This window comes from Perognathus longimembris, chromosome 10 (genome assembly GCF_023159225.1).
Source record: "Perognathus longimembris pacificus isolate PPM17 chromosome 10, ASM2315922v1, whole genome shotgun sequence".
NCBI lineage: Eukaryota > Metazoa > Chordata > Mammalia > Rodentia > Heteromyidae > Perognathus > Perognathus longimembris.
The window spans coordinates 14,902,318-14,927,278 of record NC_063170.1 but is presented as its reverse complement, the minus strand read 5'-3'; the positions used below and the strand labels follow the sequence as shown (position 1 = coordinate 14,927,278).

The 24,961-nt window shown below is 40.9% G+C and overlaps 1 protein-coding gene across 2 annotated transcripts in view; it reads right to left on the bottom strand.

Moving 5' to 3' along the window:
• The window catches only part of Cdh11 (cadherin 11), a 134,465-nt gene that overhangs the window by 62,886 nt on the left and 46,618 nt on the right, over positions 1 to 24,961 (bottom strand). The window contains exons 2-3 of one of the 2 annotated variants that reach the window (XM_048355434.1): positions 12,737 to 12,851; positions 9,955 to 10,185 (exon numbers count right to left, since the gene is read on the bottom strand). The gene's annotated coding sequence lies outside the window, so the exon portion shown is untranslated. The remainder of the gene's footprint in view (positions 1 to 9,954; positions 10,186 to 12,736; positions 12,852 to 24,961) is intronic. The other variant, XM_048355433.1, reaches the window with a different exon arrangement.

Genomic DNA, 24,961 nt, shown 5'->3' with positions numbered 1-24,961 from the left:
ATAGATTGCCATGATCCTGGCTCCTGCTCCTGGATCTTTTCCATGTGACTGACATTGGTCTGGGTACCTCAGAAGTGAAGCTTCTTTTGGAATAAGCATTGATTACTGGATAATTACGAAAATCACTCCCCCATGTGAATCACATTGGACCAATGAACAGAACACACACACACACACACACACACACACACACACACACACACACATCAGTCATTTGCTTGGTGAGTGACATATATAAAGTCTAGAACCCATGCATGGCCGGTCCTGAGTCAGGCTGCATTGCCAACACCTTTCCTGAAGAAAGAAAACAAAAGGTCCTACATCATCATCAGGATATATTTCAGGAAGCATTGATTGTCTCATAATAATAACAATAATCACTTGTAATTGACATTCATTTCCTTTAAGCTAACAAACCTGCGAACAAATGGAGAAAAAGGAATCCCTTTCCTCGAGACTTTCATTTGCTGAATCCCAATTCCTTTTCACTCCAGAAGATCTAATTTTATTTGTGCTTACTGAATATAGCCTGACAGCGGAGCCTGTGGTGCGCCTGGGCTCTGGTGGGATTGCAAACAGAGCTTTTGTTTGGATCTCACTGCTTAGGTTAATGCATCCTGACTCCTGTGCTGTTTCCAGAGACTCCTCTATTCCACTGTCTGCTGGGGGGGAAAAAATGTCCCCGTGAAAGTAAATGAAATACAGCAGTATTTACAAATCCTGAGTCAGATTCCCATCCTGTCCAGCAGGATGAGAAGGTAAACCATGATTTACACTGGTAAGCTGAGAATGACATCAAAAGCCTTCTCACAAATCTCAGGGGAGATAAGGATTTTAAATGGCTTTAATCTAGACATAGGCTTTATAATAGAAATGAGTAGTTTCCCCTGCAAAGGAGAAAACAAAAAATGTTTCCCTAGTTGTTAACAGATGAGGTGTCCACTTCTAAGCCTTTTCTCTAAATATCGGTGGGTCCCACATCTCTAGGATTTCACTTAAACATTCCTCTGGCATTGGAGAAATAAGATGCATGGAAAAGTTTAAATAAATGGAGGGAGGTGGCACACAGGAAACTCTCAATGCCTGGAAATGAAAATGCAGTTTTCTTTATGCAGATTGGGAAAGGATATAGGGTCTCCTTTCTCTCCATCCCTGTGTCTCCTGAGATACACTGTACCTGGGCAGGTGGCCATACATCTACCTCACAGAGATGAGCAAGCACAGGTAAGGGCAGATAGAAAACTTGGAAACACTCTGTAACTGCTGTTTGCCACTCAGTCTTTATCTTTTCTGGAACCCAGTTTGATGGAGTGGGAAGTACTGGGACAGCAAATGGAAGGGATAGGGCCCAAATCCAATATTTACCTCATCTGTGGCTTCTTAGACAAGGCACAAACTGATCAGTTTGCTCATTTCCATCATCTGTAGAACAGATAATCACTCCCGCCTTTATTGCAGCAGGAGAAGTCCTTGGATAAACTTAGTCTTGCTTGGTCCGTTCTCTCTGTTTCAACTAAGCCTGATTCTCTGAATATATCATAAAATGCACTTATCATTTCACTGTGGACAATTTAGAGTGTACTTTAATATGACTGCAGTTTAATTAAGATACAACTCACATATCAAAAGGCCATGCCTTTAAAAAGTATGGTGTTTAAAAAACATCAGTGCATACCATGTGAAAGAGATACAATGAAACCAATTTAGGGCTGGAAAAGAGTCTATTGGGATGAGAGTAGAATAAGCAAAAGTAGGGCTGGGACTATGACCTAGTGGCAAGATTGCTTGCCTCGTATACATGAAGCCCTGGGTTCAATTCCCCAGCACCACATGTATAGAAAGTGGCTAGAAGTGGCACTGTGGCTCAAGTGGCAGAGTGCTAGCCTTGAGCAAAAAGAAGCCAGAGACAGTGCTCAAGCCCTAGGACTGGCAAGAAAAATAAAAAGAATAAGCAAAAGTAACAAGTTGTGAATTGGATCAGAGTACATTATAGTTACTGGCAGGAATATCACAATAAAACTTCACCTCGTTTACATATAAAACACTTAATATGTGATAATTAAAAACAACTTGGAATACAAATGAATCATCACTAATTCTCCAATATTTTCATTATTATCTCCCCAAACAGTATCAGACGCCAGTTAGCAGTTGTTATTTTTAGAACATATCTTACTAATCAACATCTTGCTGTTTTTCAAGGTCTGAGAAATATTCTTTTAATTTCCTCACTGAATGACTGCTAAACATACAGCCAGGAACATAAGGCATTTGTATAATCACTCAGCTACTCTCAATTGACAACTGAATTCTCTTCAGCCTCCTCAAATAGATAGATGGTATGTTCTCAGAGGGTAGCAGTCACATTTTCCCATATTTTCCCCGCACCCTACCCCAGCACCTCAGCCCAGGGATGAACACACAAGTTGATGAACACATGTACCACCAGTACAGAGCGGATGGCCCAGTGCCATTTCTTCTGAAAACCAATATGTTTGTCATCTGTCTGCTTCTCTGAATGCAAAGGCCTGCACAAGCTGTCATGTTCCATCATCATTCTCCCCAAAGCATGTGCTGTTAATTTTTCATTTTAATGAACTGTCCAGTTGAGTTTAGCAGGGGGAATGGTGATAGAAACACAATAGAAATGGCTTGTGCCTCACCATTGTCAGAAAGCTTCTCCTTACGATGCCAGCACATAATTGAAATAAAACATCTCAATGGCTACAAACACCATTTGTCAAGAATAAAGTGGAATAAGTGCTATCTCAAAAATTCATACTAACAGGCTTTATAAACAAGGCTTATAGGAACATTCATCTGCTTGGTACCTACTCAAGCATCTAAGTGCATGGCTATTATTCTCTGTGTTTGCTTGAGTGAAAATACTTTGAGGACCAAGCTACATGTCAGCCCTAATTTTCCAGAGTATTACAGATGCACAGTCTTTCCTGCTGGGAGATGGGTCAGGCAAGTCGAAGCAGGCCCAAAAGGCCGTGTTAATGTGCAGATACCCACACAGGAAAACCATTATGGAACTGTTGGTTTCCAGAGAGTAGGAAGTTCCCAGAACTGTTGCCACTAAACTCTGAGTGATGGCCCAGGAGACACTCAGAGACAGACAGACCAACAGAGCTAATGATTTAACCCAAGATTTGGAGAGGCTTAGACTCCATTCCTCTACTTGCAGTTGTTTCTAAGGCTGCTACCTCAACCATTCTATTCCTATGGATTCAGAAAGAAAACATTGAGTAACTATGCTTTTGCTTTTTTATTTGGTCACAAAGTATTCACAGAGCTCCTACCAGCATGAATGACATAGATTCTCAGGACCCAGCGGGACTCAGGGAAGTCCATGGCCCTTGAATCTCATGGGACCCACTCTCATGGGAGAAATGGATCCTGCAAAAGTCAAACAAGATATAAAACATACATAACACTCACACGTTGTTGTGCGTACTATGAATGACTAGGCACAAGGAGAAGAAGTAGACCGACTTTAGGTAGGTGGAAAGTGGACCTTCTAAAGCTTGGGTTATATATACAAAAGCAACCTGGTGCAATTGTGTGAGTGTGTGTGTGTGTGTGTGTGTGTGTATGTGTATATGTGTGTACGTACCAGTCTTGGGCTTGAATACAGGGTCTGGGTGCTGTGCCTGAACTATTTTGCTCAAGGCTACTGCTCCATCATTTGAACCACAGCTCCATTTCTGGCTTTGTGGCTGTTAATTGGAGATAAGAGTCTCATGGACTTTCTTGCCTGGGCTGCCTTCAAAGAGTGATCCTTAGATCTCAGCCTCCTGAGTAGCTAGGATTACAGGTGTATGCCACCATTGCTCCTGGTAACCCTAAAGCAATCTTGATTTGTATAGTCGTTCTATGGGTCAGGGAAGAAGTGTTGGAGAGAACAGGGACTTGCATGCACTCCCATGTGATGGCGTGCTCCAGCCAGCCAGCCAGGCCATGGAAGAATGCAGGCTTCTTCTAGCCACTGTGTGAGAGTTTGTACAGATGGTATATGTGCTCTTGCTCACAGCCCTGATTAAAGCAAAATGACAGAAATCACAAGGCTTTTTCTCTTCCACGGCATCATAATGAGGTACACAATTGGGGGGGTGCAAGGCATAACAAACGTTCTAGTTTCTTTCTGTGTACTTTTATGATTGGTTAGTTGATGGTACTGGGATTTGAACTAAGGGCTTTGTACGTGTTAGAGAGGCAACTCTACCCCTAGAACGATGCCTCCAGAACATTTTGTTTCTAGGTTTATAGTTCATGTAGTGTTTTACTTTTGCCTGGGGTTTGCTTTGGGTTGTGAACTTTCTAGCCTTTCAGAAGTGAGCACCGTCAAGGGTTTGTTGATTGAGACTGAGTCTCTCTAACTTTTGGTCCTGGCTGGTCTTGAATTAAATCTTTGCCCCATCATTCCCTACTAAGTAGCCTTTGGTTCATTATTTAAGTGCAAATTCTGAAACAAGGTTTGGGCTATCAAGAAGTCTGAAATAATATAGATATAGTCTGTGTAATAAACAGAATCCCCCTGCTTCAAGAAACCTTGTGTACATTTATTTAGAGAGATACCTACCCACTAACACTTGTAAGTTATGTGACCACAGTATTTTTTTTTCAAAAACACATTTTTATTTTAAATAAAAAGTTTAAGAACTGTTGCTAAGGCAACCTAGCAGCATTTGGAATGGTGCTCAGATACTAAATTTCAAAGCCTCTCAAAAAGCTGAACTTGCTGGCCTCTCTACAATTTCTCCACAGGTTCTAAATGGAAGAATCTGCCAGGTGTCTGCTTGTAACCTTCTAGATCCTTGGTCGGCCCACTAAATTGGTGGCAGATTTTAGTATGGTTTGTTACCTTTCCTTCTCTGCTCTCTCATCTCACATTGCTTCAAGCTTTGGGCTCCCTGAAGGCTGTAGGTAAAAATGGGTTCGTAGCATTCAGAAGAAATGGTGATTCTGTAGCTTAGAAGAGCCAGGAAGTGCAATGGAGAAATGGCCTAAATACTTCCTAAAACACTCTGAGGATAGATGAGCTCTAACTAAAGGAAATAGCTAGAATTAGAAGGGACCAGAGAATATTCCTATCAACTTGTGAGTTTCATAAGACTAGGGAGGGCAATGATCTTACAGATTCGGTACAACAGAAAGTAGCCAATACATGTGTATTTGCAAATGCATGCATGCAGGAAGGAAGGAAGGAATGGCGTGCCTTAGAAATTCCATCACATCCTTTGTTTCCATTGTTTCCGTCAAAGGAGCTGGTCCCATTTGTCTGTCATGTCTCATATCCTAAGGACTCAGCATACACAGAGCATACATATATATCCCTTGGCAAGGAACATGAAAGAATGCTGTGCAAGCTTTCAGGAATTGTTTCCTGAGAGAATGAATGAATAAGTACTTGAAAACAATCCTCTTAGGCCCAATACACATGGCTGCTAATCCTGTCACATGGTCTTACTAAGTTACTTCCTGCCTGTGGCAGTATTCAAAGGCCCTCTCACTCTGACTACAAACTATCCCTTGCTATGTAGGAAAGGGAGGAAATGTACAGCTCATTTGAGCAAGACTCAGATGCTTTGATCTTCAAAAGCAGGAAAACCTACACCAGCCTTTGAGATGCCTTGTTGACTCTGACAAGCAGAACAGAAGAGATAATGCTGTCTAAATGGCTGCTTGTCGGAAATGAAGTGATTAGATTTCAACTGGACTGTCAGTCACTTCCCTGGACCACTGGGCCCACCAGACAAGTGTAATCAGAAAGCTCTCCTACCTGCAACACTTGCTGTGGCTAAATAACTGAGCAGACGGGGTCAAAACCTTTCCTAAATATCAAATGGCCCCAAACAAGGGCTCCCTTTTCCATCTTTATCCTCAGGGTAGAGCTGATGTTTCTGGGAGGATCTAAGGGAAAGGGAGACTGGGAGGGAACTGCTCCTGATTGCAAACACACCTGGATGGTCTCCTCAACAAGGGGAAAAGAGAGGGAACTTGCTCAGTCTTCGTATAACTAACATCCACACTGTGCCATGGGTAGGGGAAAACCTTAATTCTTCCCTGTCTCTTGCAGTCAGTGTGTGGACCAGCAAGATGGTGCCCAAAACTGTGAGCCATCTGTGTGCCTTTAGGAAAATGAGAAAGTATTGATTGAGTCAGGTGTGTAGATTTCTAAATGTCTGGAAACCTGCTAGATCACCAAAATATAAATAAATAAATAAATCGTGCGTGACTCCAGAACACTGAAAGACAAGAAATAGAGACTTCTCTACATGACTCTTTTTTTCACATTTGTATTTCTAAATTATCACCATCTATATAAGCATCCTATCTATTTAAAGATATACAAATGTCTTATGGAATGCTCCATCAAGTCATGAGAAATAAGAACTGAACAACCTCTGTCTTGGTCCTTTTAACTGACCAACCTTTCCTGATCTCCTCTTCCTTGTAAACCCTTACCCATGTCTGAGTTTAAACCCATATGTTACTTCTTTAGTTAAGCCTTTCTAGCCTGGCTCCCTCACCAAAAGGGGGTTCTTTAAAGGAACAAGTTTAGTTTTATTGTCTCATTGAAACATGTGCATTTGGTTACTATATCCTAGGATCCAATTCAAGACCCCAAACAGAAATGGTAGAAAGAGATGGTTGATGACAAAACGTGTGCTCTCCTTTCCTTTGTCCATTATTAAGACTCTGGCACAGTGGACGCAGCTGAGCACTGTTGTTCTAGCTCAAACTAACTAGCAATCTTCCAAACCCAAATGGAGATTTGGACACAGATATACCAAAAAGAAAAAAACTTCAATAGACAATCATAATACTCAATGTACATATGCAAAAATAGAATCATGAAGCTTATGAAGATGGGAGAAGTTGGAGGGAGATGGAAAGAATGTGGGAAATGGTGGCACTGATCAAGATACCTTGTACTCATGAACCGATATGTTAAAAAACCTTTTGTACCACTAAAGATAATAAAAATAATTATAAATAAATAAAAGAATTCTGGAGGGGAAAAAACTATAGTATAAGTGTCTCCCACTTTCCTCTTCCCCAACTTTGTTGACACTAAATGTTAAATACCAAAAGAATTAGAACAAAATTTGGCCAGTAGGAGGCACTGCACTTAGGTTCTCACCAAGTTCACAACCTTTCCGAGCCTCAATATTCTCATCTTTAAAAGAATCACGTAGCCCAGTGCTGGTGGTTCATGCCTGTAATCCTAGCCACTCAAGATGCTGGCATCTGACGATTGTGGTTTGAAGGCAATCAGGGCAGGAAAGTCCACTCTTTTATTTTGGAAAGTCCACTCTTGTTTCTAATTAGCAGAAATGCTTGAAGTGAGCTGGGCACCAGTGGCTCATGCCTGTAATCCTAGCTACTCAGGAGCTGAGATCTCAGCATCGCAGGTCAAAGCCAGCCTGGGCAGGAAAATCCATGAGACTCATCTCTAATAAACTACTCAAAGCTAGAAATGGTGCTGTGGTTCAAGTGGTAGAACAATCACCTCAAGCAAAAGAAGCTCAGGGACAGTGCCCAATCCTAGAGTTCAAACCCCAGGACTGGGGGGGTGGAGGAGAGGAGGGGGAAAGCTTGAAGTGGAACAGTGTCTCAAGTAGTAGAGTGCCAATGTCAACCAAAGTTTTAGTAATATCAAATATCAAACACAATAATAACTGTACAGTGTGTAGCATAGTGTCTGGTATATGATCATGCTCAGCAAACAGCAGCTCTCATTGTTATTGTTGAGAGCAACTGGTGTTCTTTTCCCATTACTAGTTAAATAAAACAAGATGAAAGGACCACACCTTTAGCGTTGCTCTTGTGAAGAGGAGGGATGTTCACTTAGCCTCCCACCTAAGAACCTCACAGAATTGCTGATTGCATGCCTGGGTGAGAGTCATGGAAGAGCTGCAGCAGATAGTCAACAAGTGAGCTGAGTGGCGGTTTCTGATTCTGGTGACATCAGCTACAGACGCAGACACTTGGCCTCCTTCTGCAGGTGGCCTACATCCCAAAATAGGAAATGTACATTCACAGACAATCCCAGCAGGCACAGAGGGGTAGGCGGCCTACTGCCAACCTTTCAAGCTGTCAGAGACAATAAAGAGCATGGTGAATTTGCCAAAACAGGTGAGTGGCCCCCCCATGCCGCTTTCTGGGATTGACTTCTATGCAAATGAGAGATAATTGGCTGACCTGTGACCAGCAGCCCCCGCTGATTGCTGCTCAGCAGGGAGGCAGTACAAGTGAATTCTGCTTTTGCAAAGGGCCCACCCCTCCCACTTCCCTAAGACATCTATTCCTGGGTTCCAGTGTGTTACAGAAACCCAGCAAGGCCACAGGGATGACTGAGATCTTTCAGTCCTGGAGCTACTAAGCTAATTCTGCGCCCCTCCGCCCCCTCACCATGGGTAAGTACCTGAGTTAGTCAGGCATGCCAAGATAGAAAGCTCAAGTTCAAGTGCAGTTTCCTAGAAGTCATCAGGAGGTAAACCTGGGAATGGAAAGTCCTCCACAGCATTTGTTTGAAGTCCCTGTATCCTCTTTCTTTCCAACTTAGATTTTTTTTTTTTTACTTCTATAAACAACAGTTTGACAGTTAACTCTTGAAGACAAGGAAAGTGTCATCTGCACTTGCATGTGTGACATGTCATGTGTTTCTGATCAAGAATTAATGACATCCTGCACTGACTGGGTAACAAAAATCTGAGTCTAGGGATACAGTGGGTAGGTTTCTTTTGCTTTACCAGGGGCCTACAACATAATTTCCTTCCCTAAATGCTCTTCTTAAAACAAGAATCCTAAAGAGAGCACAAGAGAAAGGGTGACACTGTCCAAAAAGAAATGTACTCATCATCTGACCCATGTCACAGGAACCCCTCTATACATCACCTTTATGATGGCAATTTACATATACATTTAAAAAATCCTATGCTAAAAGCCCAAAGGGTTTTTCCAAGTGTTCATACCTCTCCTTGTGTCATATTTCTAGCCCCAGTTTTAGTGGTTATCTTCAAAATCCCATCTGGCTTCTTGCCCAGTCAAGCTCCTGGGACAGGATCTGTATACTTTAGACCTCTTGTCCTTGCTGAGATGAGAGTTGGGGGCCATTACACCCAGCTTCTTCCATGGAGATGGATCCTTGTGAACCTTTCTACCCTGGTTGGCCTGGGTCTGTGATCCTTCCCATCTCTGCCTCCCATGCACCTTGATGTTCCTTAGAATGATAGATGTGTACTAGTAAGTCCAGCTAATGGCCTAGGCTTGTCCTGAATTGCAATCTTCCTGTTTTCAGCCACCAAAGTAGCTATTATTACAGGCATGAGCTGCCTGGTGCCTATCCAGCTCTGCCATGTGGGGTGGGGGGAGGAGAAGGGGTGTGTGTGTGTGTGTGTGTGTGTGTGTGTGTGTGTGTGTGTGCATGTCTGTGTGTCTGAGTCTTGGGGCTTGAACTCAGGGCTTAGGCTCTGTCCCTCAACGTTTGTGCTCCAGGCTAGTACTCTGTTACTTTGAGCCAGAGCACTACTTCCAGTTTTCTGGTGCTCAGTTGGAGATTAGTGTCTCACTGACTTTTCTGCCAGGGATGGCTTTGAACTGTGATCCTTAGATCTCAGCCTTGGGAGTAGCTAAGATGAGAGGCATGAGCCACTGGCGCCCAGCTGCTTTTTTATTTTGTAGGGCACTTAGGAGCAGCAGCCACTAATTCCAATGCTTATTCCACAGGCATTGAAATAGTTTCCTTCCTCTCCATGAATTAGAAAGTATGCAGAGCTCCTCAACATAGGATGTTCTTCATTTATAAGTGAAATAGAAAAATCCAACAGATTTCCTAGAAGTGAAATTAAATTCAAGTACTTTCTATTTAACTTTTAACTCAGTTTCATTGCTACCTCATTCTAATTGTCCTTATTATCTAGAAAAATAGAAAATGTCACTCACATATCCTATTGCGGAATTCAATGAGCAGCTGAAATGAAGAGGCCCATTTGGCGTGGCAGAAATGAGATAATCATTATTCACAGACACATCCACAAAAGAGATGAGCTTTGTCTGCTTGCTCCTGGCTTCAGGGCAAATGAGGGCCAAATATGAGCACATAACAGGAGCTGGTCCCAGTCAGACAATTTCCAAATCAAGTTGGTACACAGTCAGGGAGATATAGTGCTGCTTCTGTGAAAAATATTTTCATCCATTGATTTTGTGGGTTTTTTTTTTGCAAACAAATATTGACCAGAGAACATGAAAGAAAAAGTTGTGGACTCCCTAAATGGAATTTTTTTTCTCCCAAACATACACGAGAATCTAATAGCGGAGAAATCTCCAGACACTGGAAGATTATTGTAAGACTCAGGCAAAAGGGTTGGCTTTCTATTTAATGATAGCTTCAGTGAACTACAGGGGAAGACTTATGTGGAAGAAATTATTCTGTTCATAAATTCGCACAATCATTCAAGGGAAACATAGGAGAGGAGATTGGTAAAAGACACACGTTCTAAGTTAATTCAGGCTTTCCATCAATACAACTCCCAGGGTAAAAGTTATAGTATATTTCCACAGGCAAGTTTCTTATTTTCTCTAGTATTAAGTTTTATAATTTGTGTAATTTGGGATATTACAAGTACCTACCACAAAAGGCTTTGGCAAGGATTAAGAAAAGTGATAAATTTAAGTCAGAATGAGATAGATGTGCATTAGTACATAGATACAGGAAACAGGGGCAGAAGGATTGTGGTTTCAGGCCAAGCTAGGCAATAAGTTAGCAAGACTCTATCTCAAAAGACAAGCCAAATATGGTGGTACACATTCGTGGTTCCAGCCACTTGAGAGACAGAAGTACAAGGATCATAGTCTTAGGCCAGCCTGAGCAAAATTGTGAGACTTTTTCTTGGGAAAATAAAAATAAATTTTAAAAAAGCTGAAGGACTTGGGCATGACTCAAGTTGCAGAGTGCTTGCCTAGAAAGAGGAAAGCATTATGTATAATCTCCAGTACTGACAAAACCAAAACTAACCAAAACTTGCCTAACATGGCAAGTGCGTCATGCCTGTTATTTGATATTATTGTGGCTTTTCTCTCTATGCTCACGTTATCTTCCCTTCTCATCTACTATTCAAAATATCCTAAAAGTCTCTGTTCACTTATCTAATAAATACTTACTGCCCAAAACAATGTGCAATCGTGGGAACATGAGAGTCTCCAAATAAACCCTACCCTCAAGAAACTTGAAGGCCTTAGTATTAAAGCCCTGGTGTGGAAATTAGAGTAAATGGCATAATCCCTGACTGCTAAAGTATTGTCTGGAAGAAAACTGTAGCTTAAGCATAGAGGATCGGAAAGAACATTTGAGAGATACAGAAACCCAAGCTAAAATACAAAATGAGTACAAGTATTGTAAAGGCAGAATGTGTGGTTTGGACGAATGAAGTGTTCCTACTGGGGCTATATACCATGAGGTCTGAGTGTGGACAGGGAGTAGCTAAGAGACAAGTCTGGTCAGCAAAACAGTGGCTCTTTTATTGAAACGGTTCTGGAAGCTTGATAAGGAATTCCTGTCTCTATCATTCTAAAGGATAAACTGATAGACTTAATATAGGGACATGGTTGGGAATGTGTGTGGAAGATGGAACATGTTGGAGCTGTGGAGGATAAAATATTCCTGGAAGCCAAAAGACCTGTTATGTGGCAATTTTAGTCATACTGGAGAAAGATTTGGCTTGCATCTGGATGGCGGTCATAGGAATAGAGCTATCAAAGTCATTCCAGAGGCAAATGAAAGCCGAATCAATAGGAGTATATTGAAATCAATTGTTATGGGAGGTGATTAAACTGAGAGATATGAAGAATTTATCTCATATTTTCGTCTGGGTGAACTATGATATAAACCACTGGAATGTGAGACACAGAAACACTAAACCAAGCAAGTCTAGAAGAGAAAATCATCAATTTCATTGGACTTGTGTACTTAAGACAGCTGTTGGGCCTAGCTTAGAAACCTTTGGGCACAGTATAGTTATTCTGCAATTAGAACTGATACTACGATACCTAGCTGGACACCTGGATTGCTTATGAAAATAGTTAGAGATGTCATTGGACAGAAGGAATGAAGCTAAATGGATTTGTGGCATTCTAAAACTTAAGAACTGTTAGAAAGCCTGGGACCAACCACCTTTGTGTCCCAGAAAAGAGCTCATTAACCTACAGGCACACAGTTAGAGAATGTCAGAGCTTAGCCTGAGAACAGACATCAAGCCTCCTGGCTTATGAGCAAGTCTTCTGTCTTTTGGGGTCTTAAAGGTTCAGCCTTCTAGAAATTTTTTTTTCCTTGCGGGATGTAAGTCACCTTGTTCCTATTTTAAGAAGACTTTTTAAGAGAAAGGAAGGAGAATAAAAGGCAACATGAGAGTCATCTTGGCAGCTCTGTCAAGCCCTTACTAAAGAATTATAATCTTCTTTAGTTTGTTCTCTCTCTGTTACATCTGTTATATTCAGAAAGATGATCATCGCTGCATGGGCACATCATAGCTGGACAATTAAGAGTCCAATAACAACACTGAATAATCCAAAACCCAAGATCTGCCTTTCCCTTGCATAGATTCTATTTTGGATTTGTTGAAGGTCTAAAATGAAGACAGGTTCCAGGAGTGGACATGGAAAGTAGGAGTGCCATCTCCATATATCTCTATTAACATGTGACTCACTCAGCAATGTTGGTCCGGCTTACCTTATTCACCCATTGGACACTTGTTGCCAGTTTCTGTAACACACTTCCCCCATCTGATTGGTCACTCAACTAGTGACGAACACAGAGCCACCAAGCCAAATGTGTACAGTGACTTCTGTAAAAAAAAGTAAAGAATTAAAGCACCGTGAGTATCTCAGAGGTGATATGAAGCAACACAGTTACCCACCACTTTGCAACGAGGATAAACATTTATATAAGACGCTTAGAAAATTATCAGTCTAATCCAGGTATGGCCATAACCACAGCTACTCAGGAGGCTGGGATAGGATGACTGCTCTCTGAAGCTAACCTGGCAAAAGTGTGGGACCCTTATGCAAAATCCAAAATGAAAGTAAAAGGATTAGAGGTATGGCTCAAGGGGTAGAGTGCCCTTAGTCCAATCAACGAGGCACTGAGTTCAATCCCCAGTATCACCAACAACAAAACATAGAAAAAGAAGTATCAGTCTACATAGGCATAATACACACACACACACACACACACACACACACACACACACCAAAAAAAAAAAATTATTACAACTATGCAAAATAGAAAAAAAAATCACCATGGACTCTAGAGGCACTAGAATAGTGAGACGTACCAGTGTGTCTGCACTTGGTACTCTAATGACATTCAACTACTTGTAACATGACATGCAACTTCACATCCATTTGCTCAAGGACTAGCATCACAATAAACATGTGGGGGAAGATATGAACTCTTGGAGACAGTTTCTGTAAAATGTATACTCTGAATCCAAAGTCATTCCTACCAGAATGACTACCAGTGCTCTGTGGACCAATGTACCAAGGCTAGATAAACAGGAAGCGTGATGATGGTGATAGGAAAATGTTCTCCCCATTCCAAAAGGCCAGAGCACCAAGCTGAGAACTGCCCCTCTTCCTCAGGCTTTCTCTAGCATTCTCCCTCTCCCTATACCACACTCTCAGTTTTCTGTGTGGGGGCTGTGTTCTGCCTGTGTTCTGATCTGATTCATCGTCACATCTAATGAAGTGTCTAACACATTCTCTAGCCCAGAACAGCTGTTTTTGTATTCGTTGAGTGGATGAAGAGAAGAACATGGAGTGTCTAAACAGCTGTCATCTTTAAAAACTAAGGCAGTGAACCAGGGAATGTGCTAGCTGGCAACCAGTACAAAAGAGTTCTTGACTGTCCTTCATCCCAAGAGCCTCCACCTTCCAGAACCAGCTCGGCCTGGTTGAGGCATTCTATCATATTTTTGAGACTTCAATCCTTTCTGTGCCTTATCTTGCATCCATCTCATAGTTCCTCAACATAACACCTCAACACCACTGACCACAAACAACTCCTTATTGTAAGGACATCTAAATGGTCAATCTTTTATAATGCATGCTTGTATGTAGCACATGGTAACACTGCTGCAATTAGAACAATAGCATGGTCTTCTCTTGTGGTGGTACCAGGATATCAAAAACAGTGTAGCATTGTGGTATTTTTTTTTTCAGATGCACAGGGAGCCATGAATGAAGTCCAATGGAGCAGCCCACACAATACATAGCTTAGGAAGAAAGATCCTACTTTGCAACTACCTTCCATGTTGCGGCTGGTCAGCAAAAATGGCCCAACCAAAAAATCACCTACTTAGATGTCACATCCCTAATGTACACCTTTTCCGTGTGAATATGCACTGGCCATAGGTACTCAATGAAATACAGCACAAGAGACATTATATGAGCCTTGAGGGAAAGGTGTTTGTTGCAGGATATCCAAAGAGCAAAACTTCGAACTAAAGAAAATTAGTCATAAGCCTGAAGATCTAAAGGAATTGGCCTTGCTAGATTGAGACTTGCTTGGGATCTATCACTCCTTGCATCCTTCCTTCCAATTTCTCCCTTATGGAACAGGAATGCCTATCCCTGCTTGTCTATCATGATATTATATATGCATGTAATTTAAACAGTTCATAGCTAGAGATGAAATAACTTGTTTCAGGATGAACCGCACTTTGACTCTCATTTCCACAGATAATTGGTGAGTCTTTATATCTTAAAGTTGATGTTAAAAACAAGATTCTGGAAGTTTCTGGAATGAAATAAGCTCTCCTGTTTAAGCCATACCTCCAGCCCTCTTTGCTATGGTTATTGTTGAGATAGGGTCACATCTTTTTGCCTGGCCCAGCCTAAACCTCAATCCTATTTACACTTCCTGTTGTGGCTGGTGTGTGACAAATGTGTGCTATCACTTCCAGCATTTTCTATTCAGTGGGGTCTTGTGAACATTTTTGCCAGGGCTAGCCTAGAACAGCAATCCTCCTCATTTCTGCCTCCCAATTAGCTAGGATTACCTGCATGAGCCATCAGCTCCTAGCTTTGATTTTAAGTCTTATATTGCACTGTATGTCTACTGCTCATCAAATCCTATCTAGAGTACATGTACAAATATTTACATAGAACTGATATTAGTATATTTGTAATTTGTACATGTGAACTCCGAATTAATATTCATCTATGAATGTTCTCTATACCATTCTTTTTTTTTTTTTTTCATTTGAAGAAGTTATGTAGTTAGAGAAGTTAAGACCATAGACTTCTGCCCTCAACTGTGTGGTTAAGGGAAGCTGGTGGCCAGTACCTTATGTCCTCCTGAAAAAAAGAAAAAAATCTCCTAGACTGCTTACTTGGTGCCTGTGTATCAGAGATGGTGCCCAATGCCGAATTGTAATTACGAGAAAACATCCATGAAGAGTTCCTGGGCTCCAAGTGGATTCGACACAGCAGTCCTTTAAATGAAACTCTTAACACGACGATCTTTATTTCTCTTTAGTAGTTTCCCTAAGTAAGCCGTGCCTTTAGTGGCACCTAATACAAAGTGACAACCTTCTCCATTTTCCAAAGGAACGATGGACGGGCGTAGAGAGAGGCCATTGTCACCATGGTAATTACTGCACAATACCTGATGGCCAATGGACAGTCAGGAGGCCCAGGCAGCAGCTGAATCCGGCATTGTCCTGACCCGATAAAAAGATTAGAAGCCCTGAAAAGCCGGGGAACAGGATCTCACAGCTCTTTCGCTAGGCCCTGAAAGGGCCATTGTGCTACCACCATAAATTCTGGGTTCTCTGGGCACTTGACAACTGAAGCCCGGGATAATAGAATTCTTGTGTCCAACAAAACGCTCCTTGTCCAGTGCCAGTCTTATCAGCCGCATTTACAAATGTCTTTCGTTGTACCCAAATAATTCCCTGTTAAAAGGGCTATTGGGAGCAGAACTAAATAAATATTCACAGCCTTTGTAATATCTTTGGGAAATGAATAAACAAACAGTCATCTAGCATATGAGCACACCTCCGGCTCCTCTACGTACCAACTCCCATTCTTGCCCAAATGATACAAGTTTCACTTTTTCTTTAGCATATTAACAATTGCAATACTGAAAAGCTCCAGTTTTATTGCTATCAGCTGTACACCCCTGATATTTTGGCTTTGGTGTTTCCAAGTGCAATTTTCAGTTCATGTTGCCAAAATCACTAGAACAGGGTTGGTTTCTTCTATCCTATTTATACTATTCCCAAATAGGATGAAAGTGAACTTTGGAGAAGTTAAACAACTTATCCAAGATAACCAAGCTAGTTGACACAATGGGAATTCCAATATAGATTTTATCCTTGTACCCAAAGGTCCTGGCCTTCTGCTCCCAACCCCATGGCAATTGCAATACTGAAAGAAAAACAAGGAAGACAAGGTGGGCATAATGAGGAAAGTCTAAGCATACCCATTATAAAAGTTGTATCTTTTCATCTACTTCTGTGTACTGAGACACAACCTAGGAATACTCAGGACAGAATGAAAACCCAAAGCTTCACTCAAGGACTATCTTGTAAGTTTGCTCTAATATGTTAGCCATTTCACTTTTGAGCTATTTTGTGGAGGTGATAAGCAAACAAAAATAATCATGCTTTAAGACAGTTTTTAAAATATCCAGACAGTTGAGTAAGGTATTAGAATTACTGGGACTCAAAGCAATCCACACCCATTTGATCAATTATATGTGCTCCATTTATGTAACAATTATGTCTTTTATTTTAGTTCAGTTTAATTTACTTACTAGCCTCTTTCTCATGATAAGATATAAGGCACATGGAAAAATAGAAGTCATCATTTACATGGCAATTTATATATTTAAAAAAAACATAAAGAATCTTCCCATTTTAAACTCTGTAGTTTTATATTAGGTCAGGAGACATCCATATTCATCCACACAGATCTTTTCTCAGGCCTCAAATGCTCACCAATATGCTCTGCTATTTGTCCATCTGATAAGTAAACCCTTCCACTAGTACTTCTTTTTAGGGTTTGAACTCAGAAGGGTTCAGGAGTCCCTGAGAGCACCAAATGGAATTCCTTTACAGAACCTTATTGCACTTTCTCTCTGCTATATATAGTCAGAGCTCCTGGCACACATGGCTATTTGCTCCTTCCAATTTGGCATCCAAGGACTGAATTCACATCTTATTCTCATTCTTATTAGCCTGGGTCAGTATGCTGATAACCCTCAACAGGATTCAGAGTGTCACACTGGACAGTGAATAGTAGTTAACCAGAGAGCAATCACAAAGTGATATTGCTTTTAAATTTTTCTTAAAGTCTGAAAATAACCTTTGCCCTTTCAATTCATGTGATGTCAAATGACAAGTGCAATTTGTCATTTGCTTTCAAGGACACAGAAGCAATTAGAAAAGACAGGAAAAACAACAGGTATTTTCTGACGAGCATTAACATGCATGTATTCTTATTGAGTTAGAGAGATCATAATGATTATTTCCCAAATAGTTCATATTACAAGTGAGACATTAAGTCATCTTTGGGGACTTATGGCGTGATCCCAGTCATGTACATTTGATGTAAATTCTCTCAGCAATTCTGTGTCTTTGAGGAGTTGGGCATTTCATAGACACCACTTCATCTAAATAGGTAGAGATGTTGGCTAAAATATATTGAGAGTTTTTGATATCCTGAGTGTTTGGCTAAGTATTTTCCTGTATTAATGTAATCTTTCCTATTTTAGTTTCATCTTGTCACCATCAATGATGAGAGTTGCACACTATGTTTTTTTAAATTTTATTTTATAAGTGGAAATTGAAGTACAAAAAGGATGAATAAAGTTGTCTCCAAACACAAACCCAATTACCACTAAAGACAGGATTCAGAGGTGAGCCATTTGATCCTATAGCAGCTCACTCAACTACTGTATTCAATTGCATCCTTCAAATGTAAATGAGCACATCAGTTTAGAGAATTAGTCCAGTGATTTAAAATAAAATAAAAAACACAGGAAACTAAAACTCTAGCACTTTGTTAAACTGCTGAACTTCCCAGAGAAGCAAGCCTCCAACAAGAGAACTTCCAGTGGAATGAAGAGCATAAGGTTTTTTCCCACATCAGAAATCTTAGTCAATATTTTTAGCCTTTAATCAAATCTGGGCAACTTCTATACAACCAAAAAATCATATTATTGGCAAATTTAGGGGAATAAATATCTCCATGACCCCAAAGTCAGAGAAGCATCACAACCACATAAGTACTCTCACTGAAGAGTATTCGTTGTGTGTTCAAACAGTCTTAGTTTGCTGTCCTCTTAACATAAAGAAAAATAAACTGTCATGATAAAACTCTTTACTAGGTACAACTTAATACACACCAATAAAAAAGACTGGCCTGTGCATAGCAATGTGATTGATTTATGATACACTGTAATAGGAAAGGATTCCCTATGGGGTCATTAACTCTCAGAAAGAAAGAACACACGGTTTCTCAAAAATCAAGTAGGGTTGCCCTTTTAAGTGATCAAATTAAGAGGAAAAAAAAATGTTGTTATTTACCTCATCTGAGACATTCTGATGATACACACTGGGAAGTCTTAAACTGCCTGTGATCAACAGAAAAGGCAAAATGTTTGCATGCTTCCTTGCTCACTGGTGATTCAGTTGACAAAGAAAGATACGAACTACCTGCTCCAGAATTGCTTGAAAGAAATGGGTCCTCAGCATTATAATCTCACCCAGGCACACATACTTCTGAATGGCTGTGGTTAGTGGAGATGTAATTTTCTCTAAGAACAAATACAAGTTTGACCACAGAGGGGCTGCCGTGGGTTAGGAAGAGGCAAGAGGCTTCTCTCCTCCCTCATCATACCTCATTAAGTACAGTGCATTCATTCAGGGTTCAAGGGAGAATAAGGGCAGTTTCCTTTGCTGGTGGGATTGCATTCTTCACTGGTTTGCACAAACTTGGTTCTTGAAGTTGCTGGGAAAAGTCACTTTGCCAATAGCAAGAATCTAATTTTCTCAAAGGAAGACAGGCATCTCAAAGGTCCATGTGCTGTTCTTGCTTTCTGTCCTTTAAAAAAAAAATCTCTTGGGGCTGGGGAGATAGCCTAGTGGCAAGAGTGCCTGCTTCGGATACACGAGGCCCTAGGTTCGATTCCCCAGCACCACATATACAGAAAAACGGCCAGAAGTGGCGCTGTGGCTCAAGTGGCAGAGTGCTAGCCTTGAGCGGGAAGAAGCCAGGGACAGTGCTCAGGCCCTGAGTCCAAGGCCCAGGACTGGCCAAAAAAAAAAATAAATAAAATAAAAATAAAAATAAATCTCTTGAATGGTTGAAAGTGATGCCTACTTTTAACAAATTCACTGTGAAGAATAAAGATTGAGGAGGGGAAAAATCATGAGCAGAAATTGTGTAGAGCTGTATCATCTTTTCACACTGAGTTGGGACAATCTTTTGGGAGTGACTGAGAAGCAGTCCTGTGAGAGACTTGGGGATGGAGTGAATTTGATACCATATTTGCTTATTAATGTGTGTGTGTATGTGTGTGTGAGAGTGTGTGTGTGTGTGAGAGTGTGTGTGTATGTTGGTCCTGGAACTTGAACTTGGGGACTGGGGTTTTGTCCTGGAGCTTTTGTGATCAAGACTAGCATTCTACCACTTGAGCCACAGTTTCTGACTTCTTTTGGTACTTAATTGAAGATAAGAGTCTCATGATCTTCCTTGCCCATGCTAGCTTTGAACTAAGATCCTCTGATCTCAATCTCCTGAGTAGGCAGAATTAGAAGCATGAACCACCATTACCCAGATCAATTATGCACATTTTATTATAAAATTCTGTCAAGAAAATCAGGCTGCATTTTGAACAAGGTTTTTCTTCTGCTTCCTTAATTTAGATACTTGCAACTACATGATATATGTAAGATACGTAGATGGCTTCGTAAGATATCAATATGTATATTTTTATCTATACACATGCATACAAATGTTATTCATGAGTTGGTTGTTCACCTCAGGAAATAGTTAAGCTACATTCTTTATATGTAAGTTACAAAACTGATTTGACACTGGGTACCCACTAGTAGATTTGATGGACAAATAAAGTTCTTTTCTACTCTACCCATATTTATAATCATGATGAACAGTTACCTTGGTTAAAAAAACAAAACAAAAAAAAAAAACAACTTTTACAAGCACTGTGTTCCAATCGGAGTTCGAGAAGCTCTGAGCTAAGAGTTTTTACCTCTCTTCTATTCAACATAAATTGGGGACTTCCTGCACCAACTCACTGTTATGGCAAAGGGTGTCTCTCAAGGGCCATTACAGGTGAGGGAGACCTGGACTCAGTGATGCTTTAGCTTTTGGTGATGTGTAGGTATAGCTGAAGTCTAGCATCCCCAAGAACACGGAAGCCTCCAGAGAAATCATACCAGACATGCTCCAGCCGTACCAAATAGCCCAGTCACCCAGCAAACAGAAAGAAAGTGGAGGGGCCAAGCTGTGAGGTGGGCCAACCTTGGGAGACTTAGCCCCTCCCAGGATGAGGAACTCTGACTCTAACATATGGATTCCCATTTGGGGTTCTATGACCCATGAGTTGTTTTTTTTTTTTAACTTTATTTCATTGTAAGGGTAATATCAGAGGGGTTACAGTTTCATAAGTAAGGTAATGAGTACATTTCTTGTTGAACAGTTACCCCCTCTCTTGTTTTCTACTTTCCCTCCCCCCTGACTTCCCTCCCCTCAAGTTCTGAAGTTCATTTCCAACACAGTGTCTTGTGAGTATCATTGTTGCATTGGCTCACCCTTTGGCCTTTGTCTCACCATTTTGTTATTCCCTTTTCCTTCCCCAAATCAGATCATTGTATATACAAGACACAGGGCACCAAAATCAAAAACAATTACAAGAGGGGGAAAAGTGAAAGAAAAAAGAAATAACTTTACACCGTACATTAAAAAAAATTAAAAAACCTCTTGTTTCCATATCTTGGACTTCATTTCAATTAGCATCATTTTATATGGTCATATGTACATAGCTATTGAGCTGTTGTGACCTTCTGCTAGGACTATCCTAGACATATACTAATTATTACAAATGAGGAAAACCATGGATCTTCTGTTTCTTTGGGTCTGACTTACTTCAGTTAATATGATTTTTTCCAAGTCTTTCTATTTCCTTACAAATGGGGCAATGTCATTCTTTCCGATGGAAGCATAGAATTCCACTGTGTATATACTACATTTTGACCCATAAGTTCTTTGAATCAGAACTCATTCATTCTCCCCACTGACTCATTGTCCTGATTCAAATCTTACTTGATTTGATTTGATTTTAAAAGAAAATTAAAGTAATAATATGCTTGCTTTTTAGGTAATCTACCTGATATTTTATGGCTTTTTATGATGCATCATTGGAGATAAGAGTCTCATGACCTTTCTTGTCCAGGCTAGCTTTGAACTGAGATCATCATATCTCAGTCTCCCAAGTAGCTAGGATTATAAGCACCTCACAGAGCTGGCACAGAGTGGCTGTTCACTCAATACTAATTGGCATCATCACCAAAAATTATTGTTCTCTTACAATGACAGTAAAAATAAAATTTAGTGTGACATCTGAGACAATATGGGTGGCCCCAAATCAGGCTGGTTATTATTTGGTATTAAATAGCAATGAATCAGGTAATAGGAAGGTGACTCTGCAATACTTTCCACTGCCATCTCAGTAAGAAGAAAGCTTCTATTGCTTTGCAAAATTTCCTTTAGTAAAGATAGAAAGCAGTCTCAGCTCATAATAGCATCCAATACACTGTTTCTCTTTAATGATATCAATTTTCATGCTAACATATTTATAACAAGAGATACTGATTTCCCCTCAATAATAGCAAGATAACTTAATCCAAAAATATTTAAGGAATGTACAAAAAAATCAAAGAAAATACTAAGAACTTAACTATGTTGGTTATACCCAGATACTATGAAGGCAAATTTCAATAAATGGAAGCTTGGGGAACAGAAGAAAACCAACCCATTTTCACTTTTCTCCAGGAAGGGGAAACTGAGGCCCTGAGTGGGATATGAGCCAATAGGAAAGCCTGCAGCAGAATCAGCAACGATAGCCCCTACCTCTCACACCTCAGCATCTCTGAGCCATTGCCTCATTAATATCATGCATTGGGCCAGGTATGGAAAAGAACCACAAAGAGTGATGGTCATTCTCTCCCAAAGATAGGGAAAGATTTGCAGACAGACACAAACACCCATTGTGACCTGGCTACAGAAGAGAAAGCAGAGCCTAGTAGTTTCAGGGAACTAGGTCTTTCTGAAGAAGAAACTAGGTTGAAAACTCTACGGGCCCAAAATCTACCTCAGACGTTTCCTAAAATTCATGCCAGCTAGAAGATAGATAGATAGATAGATAGATAGATAGATAGATGACATAATATTGTATTTCAAATGAAATTTGGAATTCTGAAACTTAAGCCTACTTAAAAGGATGCATACAGTACAAAAAATATGGTGCTGTTTTGTGTGATAAGAAAGTAAAAAGGAGAAATTGCAATATGAAATAATTTGAAACAAGGCTCTTCTGCAATGTGTGGCCTTAGATGCCATAGGCCCAAGGACTGCACAGTACAACAAGATGGGGACACACAGTCAGGCTCAGGACCACAGAGCTCACGATATTAAAACTGGCTCCCAGTTGGATCACAGCCTTCCTAGACACTAAAGCTTAGCCCAGGATCCAATCGCTTCTCACAGAGACAGCTGCGGGTCAGGTACTGAGTAATATTCTTAGAGTATCTGTAATGGAAATAGAACTACTGAGCATCATGGAACACCAGTACTCCCACATGAGAGCTCAGCATCTCCCCCAGGTAAGAAGAGGCTTCCTTCTGACAAGGGGCCATGAAAGCCAGGCTCATTCCCACATAGCTACTACATGCTCACTTTAAACCACAGGCCTGCTCACGCCACTCCTGGTTTCAGTTCTGGGTCTGAAGTTGGCTTTGAACCTAGAGCTTGCTAGGCAAGATGCTTTACCACTGGAGCCCTTTTTACTACTCCAGCCATCTTATTAAAATCATCATCATCATCATCATCATCATCATCATCATCATTTGCTTTCTGGATAAAGTCTCACCATTTTGAATGAGCTGAGCTGAGCTGGCTACTGATTCCCATCCTCCTACCCCCAATTCCAGCCTCAGAGGCACAAAAAGCTCATCTGCCACAATCAATTGGGTCAGCATTTTTCTTCTTTAATACTACCTCAGCCCTCTGCTGTTCCAATGCTGCGCTTAAACATCGTGTCACAACGATGGCCCCTATTGGGGCAATCTGTCTTCGATGGATCTAAGACAAAAAAGGCAAACAGCTCAGCCCCCTCATTCAACTTGTAGAGATTCCTACAAAGCTACTCCAGAGCTCCAGTTTCTATCCATTGAGCCCCCTTCCCCAGCCCCTGCTAACCCCCATCCCCTCCACTCCCCACCCCCTCCCCCTGCTGCCAAGGAAGGGCCTCTGTAAGATAACCAGCTGACTTGGAGTGGATGATTCCAGGAATTCACTGTTTTTCCTCAGTTTACTTTGCTGTTTCATTCTACTTCCTTTATAATCTACTTCTACTGCTGGACAGAAGACACTTTCTGATTCTCTTCCTTATAAAAAATCCTTGTCCTCTAAGAGCCTTCATCCAGTATTACCTCCTGATAATCTAGCTTGCCAACCTTTCTTACACACTTGCACACACAGGAGGAACCATTTTTGTCAGTCACTCATCCCATTAGCAAATGTTTCCTGAGCACCTACTGTGCCCAACAGTGACCAGGTCACTAGGGAAACAGATAAGGCTATTCTTCCCAACAGAGCTGTCCTTCAACAAGTGCACAGTGAAGAATGAGACAGCAGCGACTGACATATAGACTATTTTTAAAAGGCTCCTAAGGCAGAAGGTAGAGGACATTTAATGCCAACACAGATATGTCCTGCACACAGCTGATGTCCAGTGCCTTTGTAATGAAGAAGAGGCCATGCCCATCACCTGCACAATCTTTCTCAACCACTTGGACCTTTGGTCCTTGAACATGTCCTGATGAGGGTTTGTGTTCCCAACCATTTGTTCTGTGCCCAGTTTAGGGCTCCTATAAAACAATGCTACAGAACAAACACAGAAATTCACAAATCACAGGATGTAAAAGCCTAAAGGTAATTCCATGATGATCTAATTGGGTGATTTCCTTCACTGTACATGGCAGAGCCTGGGTATTCCTGGGGTACCCTAGAGGTTGTCAGAAGGTAGAAAGGTAGACTAAGGAGACTTGGTTGTGGGGGAGGGGGATTCTGGAGTTTCTCCTCTATTTGTGTTCTTCTACTAAATTCACAGGCCAACTTTATCTAGTTTCAAGATGTTAGCTTTTCAAGTAAGATGTTTTGTACAAAAATGTGCATGCCTCCAGCCATGGTGCTGAAGGCCTGTAATCCCAGCCACTTGGAAGAGACAGAAACAGGATTGCAAGTTTGAAGCCAGCCCAAGCAAAAGATGGTGAGATTCTACCTCGAATACAAAATAAAGCCGGGCCCCAGTGGCTCATGCCTGTAATCCTAGATATTCAGGAGGCTGAGATCTGAGGATCATGGCTTGAAGTGAGCCCAGACAGGAAAGTCTGTCGCTTTTACCTCCAATATGTTACCAAAAAGTAAGACAGAAATGGAGCTGTGGCTCAAGTAGTAGAATGCTAGCCTTGGGCAAAAGAATCTCAGGGACAAAGTCCAGGCTTGAGTTCAAACCTCAGGACCAGAAGAATAAATAAATAAATAAACAAATAAAAACAACAAGATGGAGGGCATCACCCAAGAAGTATAGCATTTGCCTAGTATGGTAAAGCCTTGGCTCAATCTCCAGCAATTAAAAATAAAT